The sequence below is a fragment of the Podarcis pityusensis genome, assembly GCF_964106645.2.
Source record: "Podarcis pityusensis genome assembly, chromosome: 5".
Classification (NCBI taxonomy): Eukaryota; Metazoa; Chordata; class Lepidosauria; order Squamata; family Lacertidae; genus Podarcis; species Podarcis pityusensis.
In genome coordinates, this window is record NC_138032.1 from 31511791 (window position 1) to 31524600 (window position 12810).

Genomic DNA, 12810 nt, shown 5'->3' on the forward strand with positions numbered 1-12810 from the left:
TTACAGGATCGTTTCATATGAGAATAGAGTGCTGGGGGTGATGTTTTGATGCATGTGTTTTCATAATTCATGTTTATATAAATTGAGAACAGTACTTCTTCACACAGCACAGTTAAACTATGGAATTTAGACCCACAAGATGCAATAGTGGCCAGCAGCCCACATGGTGGCCCTCCAGAAGTTTTGGGACTACAATTCCCATAATCCCTTACCACTGGTCCTGTTAGCTAGGAATGATGGGAGTTGTAGTCCCAAAACATCTGGCGGGCCAAGTTTGGCCATGTCTGCCCTAGAAAGATATATTTAGCAGTTTGTTTGTTTATTGTTTATTGCGTAGATACCCCACCTTTTTCTTTGAGGAGCTCAAGGAGCCATACATAGTTTTCCCCCTCTCCTTTAATCCCCACAGCAGTCATGTGAGGTAAGTTAAGGTGAGAGGCAGTGACAGGCCCAAGGTCACCCAGTGAGCTTCATAGCCAGGTGGGAATTTGCACCCTCATCTCCCAGGTCCTAGTCTGACTCTAAGAAATACACCACACTGGCTCCCAAGCTCACCTTCAAGGTTGTAAAACAAAAGATCCCTGAAGGAGAGAATGTTTTCAATCTCTCCAAGTTTGTTGGACATGGTAGAATACAAATTCTTCCTGCATGTTGAACAGTGAAAAACTATCCTCATTACATTTTTTTTTTTTTTTGCAAGTCTCCTGTTATTTGTTCTGCCTGTGAACCTCTGTCTTGCCTCTGCAAAACTCTTTCAGCAAACTCCCTGGGAAGCCAGTCAGTGAACCAATCTGGCGGATGGTGTCGGAGATTTAATGCAGCACTCGGCTAGAGAGAATAAGCAGGGAAGTGGAGAAAGTCCTTACTTTGTGTATGACAAAATGAAATTATCAGTCTTCCCTCTTTGGGCTGTCATCTTTTATATTCATAAAAAGAGAGAGCGAGAGCTCAATGCAGGATCTTTAGGAAAACAGCCTAAAAGGCATTGGCATTGTGCTTTATTCCACTTGAAGCCTTATTTAGCAAATTAGCTGTCCATTTCTGTGAACATATATAAACCCTGCATGCAGATGACAGTCTGGCTGGAGGCAGAAAGATAAAGTTCTTTATTGTTCTGCCTAACCCTTCTGGGAATGAGTTGCCTGCATATTATTAGATCAGATTAGATTTTGAGATGTATAACCTCCCTATTCACAGAGGCTCAGAGAAGATAACAACTTCATAAAAAAGCCCAGGAAGCTAATACATTGTATTTTCAAACTTTATTTTTTAAAAAATAAATCACATACATATTTGAGAAATTAAACTAAGCTGTCCCACCACCGCACCATCTCAGGCTTCTGCCTCACACCCAATAGAGACCAGCTCAACAATCAAAACTGGAACAATACCTTTTATTTGCCAGGTTATATTTTTGCCTCACACTAGGGGGGCAACAAATCTCCTAGAATATATTTCTAGTATGATCCTTTTTGCACAGGTAGATTCCTCCTACAACCTAGAGATGGTTCGTGTCAGTTTTACATGTGTTCCTTCTGTTACTAAGGAGAAATCCTATGCACCAGAAGCTGGCATAAAGCAAGCTGGTGCAAGTTAAGCAGATGTAAAGTTACACCAGATCCACACACTATTCAGCAGCGGGGCTATTGCTGGCTGACCTTGTCGAAGTCTGGCAGAGGGAAAACAAGCCTTTAAAACATGGTTCAAGTTGCACCACCATTTTGGGTGGTTTAACTTACACCAGGATTCCAGGCCACAGGACAGAGCTGAATGGGCTTTGAATCCAACATAAGCCTCCCCTCTCTAGTTCCACCCCCATCACACCCACTTTTTAAGGTTTACACCAACTTCAGATCCTTCAGGCCCAGCTCAGCTGGTAGGGTCCTGGTTCAGTCAGGCTGGGAGTCATATTCTGGCACATCCCTGGCTGAGCTGAGGATGAGGGAGTTAAGCCGGTGTAACTTGACTGTGCCAGGAACTTCCCATCTCAGTTGGAAATCTGTTGGATACTAACCCCACAGTCATCCCCGTGGATCTTGCTGTGGGATTGCTCCTTGAATGTGCTATTTAAATACAGTGGTACCTCAGGTTACATACGCTTCAGGTTACATACGCTTCAGGTTACAGACTCCGCTAACCCAGAATAGTGCTTCAGGTTAAGAACTTTGCTTCAGGATGAGAACAGAAATCGTGCTCTGGTGGTGCGGCGGCAGCAGGAGGCCCCATTAGCTAAAGTGGTGCTTCAGGTTAAGAACAGTTTCAGGTTAAGTACGGACCTCCGGAACGAATTAAGTACTTAACCCGAGGTTGTTGTTGTTTAGTCGTTTAGTCGTGTCCGACTCTTCGTGACCCCATGGACCAGAGCACGCCAGGCACTTCTGTCCTCCACTGCCTCCCGCAGTTTGATCAAATTCATGCTGGTAGCTTCAAGAACACCATCCAACCATCTCATTCTCCGTCGTCCCCTTCTCCTTGTGCCCTCCATCTTTCCCAACATCAGGGTCTTTTCCAGGGAGTCTTCTCTTCTCATGAGGTGGCCAAAGTATTGGAGCCTCAGCTTCAGGATCTGTCCTTCCAGTGAGCACTCAGGGCTGATTTCCTTCAGAATGGAGAGGTTTGATCTTCTTGCAGTCCATGGGACTCTCAAGAGTCTCCTCCAGCACCATAATTCAAAAGCATCAATTCTTCGGCGATCAGCCTTCTTTATGGTCCAGCTCTCACTTCCATACATCACTACTGGGAAAACCATGGCTTTTACTATACGGACCTTTGTTGGCAAGGTGATGTGTCTGCTTTTTAAGATGTTGTCTAGGTTTGCCATCGCCTTTCTCCCAAGGAGCAGGCGTCTTTTAATTTCGTGACTGCTGTCACCATCTGCAGTGATCATGGAGCCCAAGAAAGTAAAATCTCTCACTGCCTCCATTTCTTCCCCTTCTATTTGCCAGGAGGTGATGGGCCCAGTGGCCATGATCTTTGTTTTTTTTGATGTTGAGCTTCAGACCATATTTTGCACTCTCCTCTTTCACCCTCATTAAAAGGTTCTTTAATTCCTCTTCACTTTCTGCCATCAAGGTTGTGTCATCTGCATATCTGAGGTTGTTGATATTTCTTCCGGCAATCTTAATTCCGGTTTGGGATTCATCCCAAAGTACCACTGTATATATATCTGAAGACATTTGAAGGCAGCCATGTTTAGGGAAGCTTTAAATGTTTGATGCATTACTGTATTTTAATATTTGTTGGAAGCCGCCCAGAGTGGCTGGGGAAGCCCAGCCAGATGGGTGGGGTATAAATAAATTATTATTATTATTATTATTATTATTATTATTATATTTAGTTACATCTTTTATTCCAATGTGCACAATTCTAGGCAGATTTCATGATAAAATATTCAGTTTAACACACTTTAGCCCACTTGAGCTGGGAAAGATAAGGCAAATGGGGAAGAAATGTAAATAGGAACAGAGAGGGCTGCTCTATGACTTGGACCATTGGTGCATTTAGCTTAGTATCATCTACACCGACTGGCAGCAGCTCTGTAGGGTCTCAGGCAGGAGTGTTTCTCAGCCTTATCTGGAGATGCTTTCAAGCGAACTTTCTGCATGAAAAACATGTGCTGTGCCACTGAGCTCTATCCCTTCTCCTGAAGGATAATCACATTGCAACCCACACATTAGTCTGCAGATGGTTTGGATCAGGTCAGTTCACAATGGACTTCAGAGAAACTGAATTCCTCCTCAAGGATTCCGACTGCAAACAATGCTTTTCTCCGCTCTTCCAACCACGTGAGGGAATCATTAACATTTCCAGAGCCCCTCTCTACATCCCTGCTGCTTCCCCGCCTCTCTAATATATCAAATATACTAAAGTATTCAAAGCACTACACATTATACCAGCAATCCTAATAACCCCAGTTTATAATTCCCATGTAGTACAGATGGAGGGGACACTCCAAGTGAGAGCTAGTTGCTTGCCTCATACCCTCTGGGTGAATAAAGGAAACATTTGGACCACATAATTTCCAGTTCACTGCTCATTGCCTTTGCTACAGTAGATCTTCTGCTTAGATAATAGCTAGCATGGCAAGAATTCTGCTCATATGGATTACTTTGTCAATCCTACCACAGCTCATCCAGGATCTTAAATTAGGATTTCCCCTCCAAAACTTCACTTGCAAGGGGCAAAACTAGGGATGCAGAATCTGTGGACTTCAAGATGTTGGACTCCCAACGCCTATCAGCCCCTAACAGCATGGCCAGTAGCCAAGAGTGATGGGCACTGGAGACTAACAAAATATCAGGGGACTTAGATTCCTCATCCCTGAACTAAATTAAAAACTTTTCATATGAAAATCATGTACCCCATCACTAATCTATGGGCACTTCCAGAAAGTCCCATTTCTTCACTCAGACAAACAGCTGGCGCACTGATGCATTTGTGTTACACTTTCAGTAGGAGTCAAATTAAAGGCTATCACATCTCATCTGGAATGCTTTTCAGCAGATGTGATCCCCAGCATACAGTCACCATTAAATAGATGATCAGGCATATAAATGGGTATTCACAGTATTCTCTGTGTTTCTGCAATGCACACTCCACACACGAAAGAATAACTCCTTTCTTCCCAACTAGAAAACATACCATAGACATACCAGGCTGCTAATGCTAGCCTTGGACCTGAACCAGCACCTACTAAGCTCATGCTGGAGACAAGGTATGTACCAAAAGTATATCAAATGACCACTTGTGAGGTAAAACCATTTGCAAAATGTAGAAGAGATACATTTTATAAACCCCATTAGGGTATTTTCAGTGACAGGTTCTATTATTGCTAAGTCAGAGAGGTATATTAGTTTAGTGCAATTCATTGGTAGAAAAAATTAAACAGACAAATGTCTGAAATGGAGAAATCCATTAAATCCATGGAGAAATCCATTATTTCTGGCAGTTTGGGCAATCTATTATTTGGGTAAAGTTTCTGAACACTTTTATATTTTAAAAAAATATTCAGCACTCTCAAGCTGGTCACTCTTCTATCACTATTTCTTTCTCAAAATTGCATGTTGACTATGTCTAAGAATGAAATTCTAACCATGTTTCCTCAGAAGTAAGTCCTACTGAATTCAGTAGGACTTACTTTGAGGTAAGTGGGGTTAGGATTTCAGCTTAAGCTATGAGTTAGGGTTAGGGTGAAAAGAACAAGAGAATTACGGTATGTGATCAAAAGTCAACTCCCAGGTGCCAGTTTTTGTTTCCACTCTTCATGACAAAGAAAGAAACAGCAAGAGTGTCTACTGTTTTACAAAAAACTAGCAAGTAGCTAGGTTTCTATTCTATAGGCCAGGGTAGGGGATTTTTTTGGACTCCAACTTCCGTCAGCCCCAGCAAGAATGGCCAATGATCTAGAATGATGGGAGTTGTAGCCCAGAAACAACTGGAAGGCCAAAGATCCCCCATTCCTGCTGTAGACAAACTGCCCGAATACCAACAGTGAAAAATGAGTGAACAAGGAGAAAAATCATTTTCCTGCTTTTCGCCATATGAACCTACCCAAGACCCTGAGAACAACACCTAAAGATCTTCTCTGTGTGCCCCTCTGGTAAACTGCAGTGAGAGAATGGGTCTTTTCTGTGGTAACCCCCAAATGGTGGAATGATCTCTCCAGGGAAACCCACCCAGCACTGTATTTGTCATCTTTCCAGCACCAGGCAAAAATGTTATTTATTCCCCTGGACATTTGGACAGCACTTTTGTTGGCTACTGGAATTCATCCTGTGTGGAGGGAATAGATACATTGTGCTGCTTTAGATGACTTTTTCTTTGGATGAATACTTCTCTTCTCTTCTCTTCTCTTCTCTTCTCTTCTCTTCTCTTCTCTTCTCTATAACCCATCTTTTCCTCAGACATATTTCCCTGACATATTTAATATTTTCTATTTTGTTCATATAAATCACTTTAGGGTGCCTCAAGATGTGCAAAGTGATATACAGTGGTACCTCGGAAGTCGAACGGAATCCGTTCCGGAACTCCGTTCGACTCCCAAAATGTTTGGAAACCAAGGCGCGGTATCCAATTGGCTGCAGGCAGCTCCTCAAGCCAATTGGAAGCTGCAGAAGCTGCGTCGGATGTTCGGGTTCCAAAGAATGTTTGCAAACTGAAACACTCACTTCCGGGTTTGCGGCATTCGGGAGCCAAAACATTCGACTTGCAAGGCATTCGTGAATCAAGGTACAACTGTATAATTGTAACTAACCTCTCTCAGTGCTACACAATTCAATTACACAATGTCAAACATTGGCTTTTTAACATGGTAACCACCACAGCATTGCTGTTGTTAATGTATGTAAAGTACTTATTATTATTTCAGTAATCATTATTATCTAACTATAAGTATTACTATCCAAATATTTACAGATGGAGATGTATATGTGCTGAAATGTAGAAAACAGGAGCTTGCCTAAAGCTCATTCTTCAAAGCAGCCAGGAGCAATGTTCTTCCTAAGCTTATCTTACATCAGCAAAGGAAGGAAAGGTCCATTCTCTTCAGGCCAGGGGTTCTTGAGGAATGCAAACGCTGTACATTGTGGGCCCAGGTGCAGTGAAGCCACGGGCAGAGGACTGAGGCATGGTGAAGTTGCAATAAACACAAGACAACTGCTTGGGACTTAAACAGGCCACAGCTTTTTAAACAACAGGTGTGTATCCTGAATTAACCAACCTATCTGCTGGTTGATTATTTAGCAGAATTTATCAAGGTTAAGGATCACCCGATGACATACATCAAATTAGGGTGAACAGGATTTAACAAGATACCCTAACTAGGGTGAAGAAGCCTCACATTTAGATCTACATAGCCAGCTGATAACCTTTGGCCAGTCACAATCTTCCAACACAACGTACCTCATATAGTTGTGGGGATAAAATGGGAGAGAGGAGCAGACACGTATACCCTGAGCACCTTGGAGTTAGGACAACATGAAAATGTAAATAAATACTTATCCAACTACACTGCTAATTTTATACCCATGCATAAATGAATTAACTATTTATGTGTGCACCATCCGCCATGACTGCCTAGCCGATATTGTTTCCAGTGAACCTGTTTATTCATCCTTATTTGTTTGGACAAAATTTACAGGGAGGTTATACAACACTGGCTGCTTACTGGGCATTCATTTGGATTTATTTGCAGAAAGGCTTTGTCATGCTGCCTCAAGCAATTGTCCCCATACTTTCAATGCATTTAATAACAACAACAACAGCAACAACAACAACAACAACAATTTATTATTTATACCCCGCCCATCTGGCTGGGCTTCCCAAGCCACTCTGGGTGGCTCCCAACATAATATTAAAAACACAATACAGCATTAAACATTAAAAACTTCCCTAAACAGGGCTGCCTTCAGATGTCTTTATTTCCTTGACATCTCTTGGGAGGGTGTTCCACAGGGCGGGTTCCACTACCGAGAAGGCCCTCTACCTACCCTGTCATCTCACTTCTCACAGGGAGGGAACCGCCAAAAGGCCCTCAGAGCTGGACCTCAGTGTCTGGGCAGAATGATGGGGGTGGAAACATTCCTTCAGGTATACTGGGCCGAGGCCATTTAGGGCTTTAAAGGTCAGCCCCAACACTTTGAATTGTGTACGGAAACATACTGGGAGCCAACGTAGGTCTCTCAGGACCGGAGTTTATATGGTTTTGGTGGCCGCTCCCAGTCACCAGTCTAGCTGCCTCATTCTGGATTAATTGCAGTTTCCAAGTCACCTTCAAAGGTAGCCCCATGTAGAGCACATTGCAGTAGTTCAAGTGGGAGATAACTAGAGCATGCACCACTGTGGCGAGACAGTCTGCGGGCAGGTAGGGTCTCAGCCTGCGTACCAGATGGAGCTGATAAACAGCTGCCCTGGACACAGAATTGACCTGCACCTCCATGGACAGCTGTGAGTCCAAAATGACTCCCAGGCTGTGCACCTGGTCCTTCAGGGGCACAGTTACCCCACTGAGTACCATAACCTTCCTTACTGCAAAAAGTCAGATTTTGGGATAGGAGTGGGGGAACAGGTTTGTTAACCAAAGACCATCAAATCCACTTTAATTTGCACAGTCTGAATTTGCCAGTATTTGACTGAATCCTACCCAGAAGATATCAAGAGTGGAAGCATCCTGAATCTATAAATACCAAGGAGTGGGAGAAAAGGGCAAAACAATGCATGGGCGACAGGCTGTGTTCAGTTTTGTGGATCCTAATTTGGCCAGAGAGATAGAACAAAATGTGAAATTCAGTTGCTCAAAGACCACTCCAGATTATCTGAAATCAGCCAACAATTAAACAACAGGACATTTAATCACTCATTGTTTCATTTAGGCTGTAAGTTCTAAATGGATTCTGAAGGTCATGACTTAAACAGAGGGAGCTGTATTTTCTATTTTGGTCTGGTTTTAATTTGGGTAATCTTCCCATTAAATATAGCTATTTATGACATTTGTTAAAAGCCTATATTGCTAATTTAACTTTTAAAAAAATTCTAATGGAGTTGTATTGGAAGTTTTCCATAAAATTAATGTCCCAGACTTAATGGATGTCTAAGGTATCATTATTAACGGGAATATTCCATAAACTAAAATCAGACCTTTTGAATGGGTGATGTGATACAGTTAGATCGGAACTTATTTAAAACTGGAAAAGAGCCAAAGTACCTAGGAATTCAATTTAAACACCTTATGGAGGTTAATGCTTTTACAGTATTTACTTTAATTAGTACTTTATTAAATGCCCAGTTTTACTAGCATGTTGGAGTGAAATGCCTGCCAACCTGTGGGTAGAAAGTTTTTTTTAGAGGTGAGACCACTTTATTGTCTTTCCCATCCTGCCAATATCACAATTTTCCTATATTATTTTTGGTGCTGCATTACTCTAGGCAACATTCATTTAACAACCGTAAAATTACTGGGCATTACAGGCTGAACTGTAGCCATTCCCCATTCAGGTGTGTGTGTGGGGGGGGTGATCAAAAGGGTCTATACAAAAAAGCAGGTGATCCAGCTTCATGGATTTCTAGACATCCTACAATTAGTCTAATAACTTTAATGATAGTGAGGAATTTGCCTTACAAATTAATAAACTGCCCCGGGAGTTTCCAACTTCAATTATTCTGTATGTACTCCTTTTTCCAGAATACACAATCATTTGTCTTCATAGCCATCTAGGATTTTGTACTCATGTGAGAAGAATGCAATACTGCTGTATTAGACTGAATGGGAATATAGACGTTTTATAGACTGTGCATGTGGATATGATATGACGGCCATCTTCAAATATCTGAAGGACTGTCACATGGAAGGTAGGAGCAAGCTTGTTTTCTGCTGTTCCAGGGGATCAGATCCAAACCAATGGATTCAAATTGCAAAAAATGAGATTCCACCTAAACATTAGGAAAAACTCTTTTTTTTTTTTTTTTTTTTTTTTTTTTTTTTTTTTTTACAGTGATAACTGCTTGACAATGAAACAGACTACCCTGGAAGATGATGGACTCGCCTTTGTTTGAGGTTTTTAAACAGAGGTTAGATGGTCATCTCTCAGAGGTTCTTTAGCTCTGATTTTTGCATGGCTGGAGATTGGACTAGATGTCCCTAGGAAATTAGAATAAAATGGCCTGAGCAGTTAATTCCATTCTTTTCCCATCTCAGTTAATCATAGGACTGTTCCATCCTCTGTGTGTGTGGTGTGGTGTGTGTGTGTGTGTATGTAATATCTATTTTACTGATTTTCAAAAATCCAAACATACAACAACAAAAAATTCAAAATCCAAATATCGAGATTACTCTGAATATCCTGACTCCCCCCCCCATCCATTCCATGGGTCCTTTTGATTCTATTTTCAACTGAATATCAATACTTCTCCTTTTTTACATCTTCCTAAGTTATTTATATGTTCTGTTACATTACAAGTGTATTTAAAATCCTGCTAATGTTTTGACCTGCTTGCAATGATTTTGTATATACCGTCCCATTCTTTTTTAAAAATTTCTTGTCTTCTTGATTCATGAGTGGATTTTTAAGTGTATTTTGTTCACAAGATGTGCACTTTTAAATGTAAAGTGCACACTTTCCTATGTTTTTCAGTGAATTCATCCATAAAATGTGCACTCCCCCCCCCCCCCAGTGCGCACCTTTTCACACAAAAACTGCACTAGGAATCCAGGGAGGTCCATAATCGTACTGTGATTTGTGTTCTGATCCACATGCAAGCTCTAGAACATCAGATAGGGTTGGTTGGTCTGCTGCAAAAAGCGGAACAAATGAATACTTCTTGATCCCTAATCCCATAATGGCAATCATCACGGAAATGATCCTTAAATTAAAAAAGAAAAGAAAATTATATGATTGGATCCCCTTTCAGGAAAGAGAGAGCCAGTATTTTATTAAGTTTAGGAAACACAGTCCTAAATATAGTAGGGAACCAGCAGCTGCATGTCACAGATTTTAATTAAAATTAAAGCTATCCAAGTCTTAAAATACCTGAGCATATGGGCCAGCAGAGTGATTCAGTACATTGGCAAGGATATTAACATCTCCTTTCTAGGCATGGTGGAATGGAGCCAATATTTTTAAACTAGATGCTTCTTCAAAGCATTTCCCATTGGCTGCAAGTTCCACTCAGGCCTTGACAGTTTGGTGAATTCTACCAGGCTGATGGAGGAAGAGCCCAGTTATAGACGGTTGGTTCTAAACTGCAAGTACAGGATTTGTGACTCATGACAGGTAAACTCAATGTTGTATCCTGAGTTATATACAGTGGTGCCCCACAAGACGAATGCCTCGCAAGACGAAAAACTCGCTAGACGAAAGGGTTTTGCGTTTTTTGAGCTGCTTCGCAAGACGAATTTCCCTATGGGCTTGCTTTGCAAGACGAAAACGTCTTGCAAGTTTGTTTCCTTTTTCGTAAAACCATTAAAACCCAGGGTACATTGCTTGAAGAGGTGCAGTTGCGACTTGACTTCGAGGAGCAACTCATAGCACGCGGTGTGGTAGTCTTTTTTGAGGTTTTTGAAGACTTTGGCGATTTTTGAAGCTTTTCCAAAACTTCTTTTGCAGCCATTTGGTAAGTTAAACTTTTAAAACTTTTTTTGGGGGGGTTGGATTTTGGGTTGGGGTGTTTGGAATTCAAGGACTTGGTGTTGGGGAGGGGTTTGCAAGAATCTGGAAGCTTGTGTGTTTTTTTTCTGCATTTTTATGATTTTTTGTGACCATTGGACCACTCTGCTGTTTTTTTTAAAAAAAATTCTGGGTTTGAATTTCTGTGTGGTGGGTGGCTGGGGGAACAGTTGAGGAGGGGTTTGCAAGAATCTGGAAGCTTGTGTGGTTTTTTTCTGAATTTTTATGATTTTCTGTGACCATTGGGCCACTCTGCTGTTTTTTTTTTAAAATAAATTTCTGGATTTGAATGAAGCAGCAGACCACGGACAGGTTCTTCAGCAAGAAGCAAAGAGTGGAAGAGGAACCTTCTTCAAGTTGTCCCCCAGAGTCTTAGAAAATGTACTGTACATTTTGTTGATTTTTAAATGTTTTTCTGTCATGTTTAGAAACTTAATTTATTGTTCCATCAGTTTTTGAAATGCTCTTTACAGTATGTGTGACTTTAAAGAGCACTTAATAAACTCTTGTTGTACCAAATTTGGCTTTGTTTGGACTTTTTTTGACCATAGGAACACATTAATTAAATTTCAATGCATTCCTATGGGATTTCGTGCTTCGCAAGACGAAAAATTCGCTAGACGAAAAAACTCGCGGAACGAATTAATTTCGTCTTGTGAGGCACCACTGTATACTCTTAAGTTATGTCAACTAAAGTAGTCATACAGCTGCCCATATCCCATTTTCCTCTTCCACCCTTCTCCATACATTTGTCAACTTCAAACTCCATCAGCTGTTTTTCTACTCTCAGTCTCATGCTGTTTTTGATCACTCTCTCTCACTCTCTCATCCTGAACATTCAGCTATCATTTCTGTCTGGGAATCCTTCACATTACACCACGCCTCATGAGTAGAGGAAATCACATATATAGCTACAGACACGGTCATCCAAGCCTGCTTCTCCTACCAGACTCCTAAAAACTTTGAAATCCATCACATAGGAAATGAAGACATTTCCGTATGTTTCTACATCCACATCTATAGGACATAAAAGTGAGCAGAAGAGTCCAAGTAAATGTGCATGCACTTGAATGTTTTATATGTAGAGGATCCTTTTCTAACAATGAGTTCTTCACACAAAGTTCCCTGGCATATGCTTCAATTGTGCCATTGTTCTGACCATAGCTGTGGCACATTTCCTCCTGTGCAACTGGAGAAGAATAAATAACATTATTAGAAAACGTAACCCTGATTATATTGTCTAATCAAGAGATCAGTGGCAATGTTAAATGATTCCCATGCATGACTACCAAGAGAAGGAAAAATCCACATGATTGTTTCCTTCCCAAGCAATGCAGTCCAAGGGTTGATCAAGAGGCTTATAATGGAACAGGAAGACATGGGTACCACATTTACACATTATATTTTCAGAAGGATATAGGCCTGGGAACTGTTCATAACAATGATCAGATGGATGGAAATGTAGTCTGTAAATTGGCTCTAAGTCCATACTTAGAACACCAGAGGAGCTATGCATTTGCGAAAACAAGAAGAATGCTGTTGTGTAAATTGTGATGGGATTCTTGAAATTAAAGAAAGGTTCAATTCAGCTGCAACAATGAAATATGAGAACAAGCAAGCATAAGCCTAACAACTGCACACTTCTCCCACC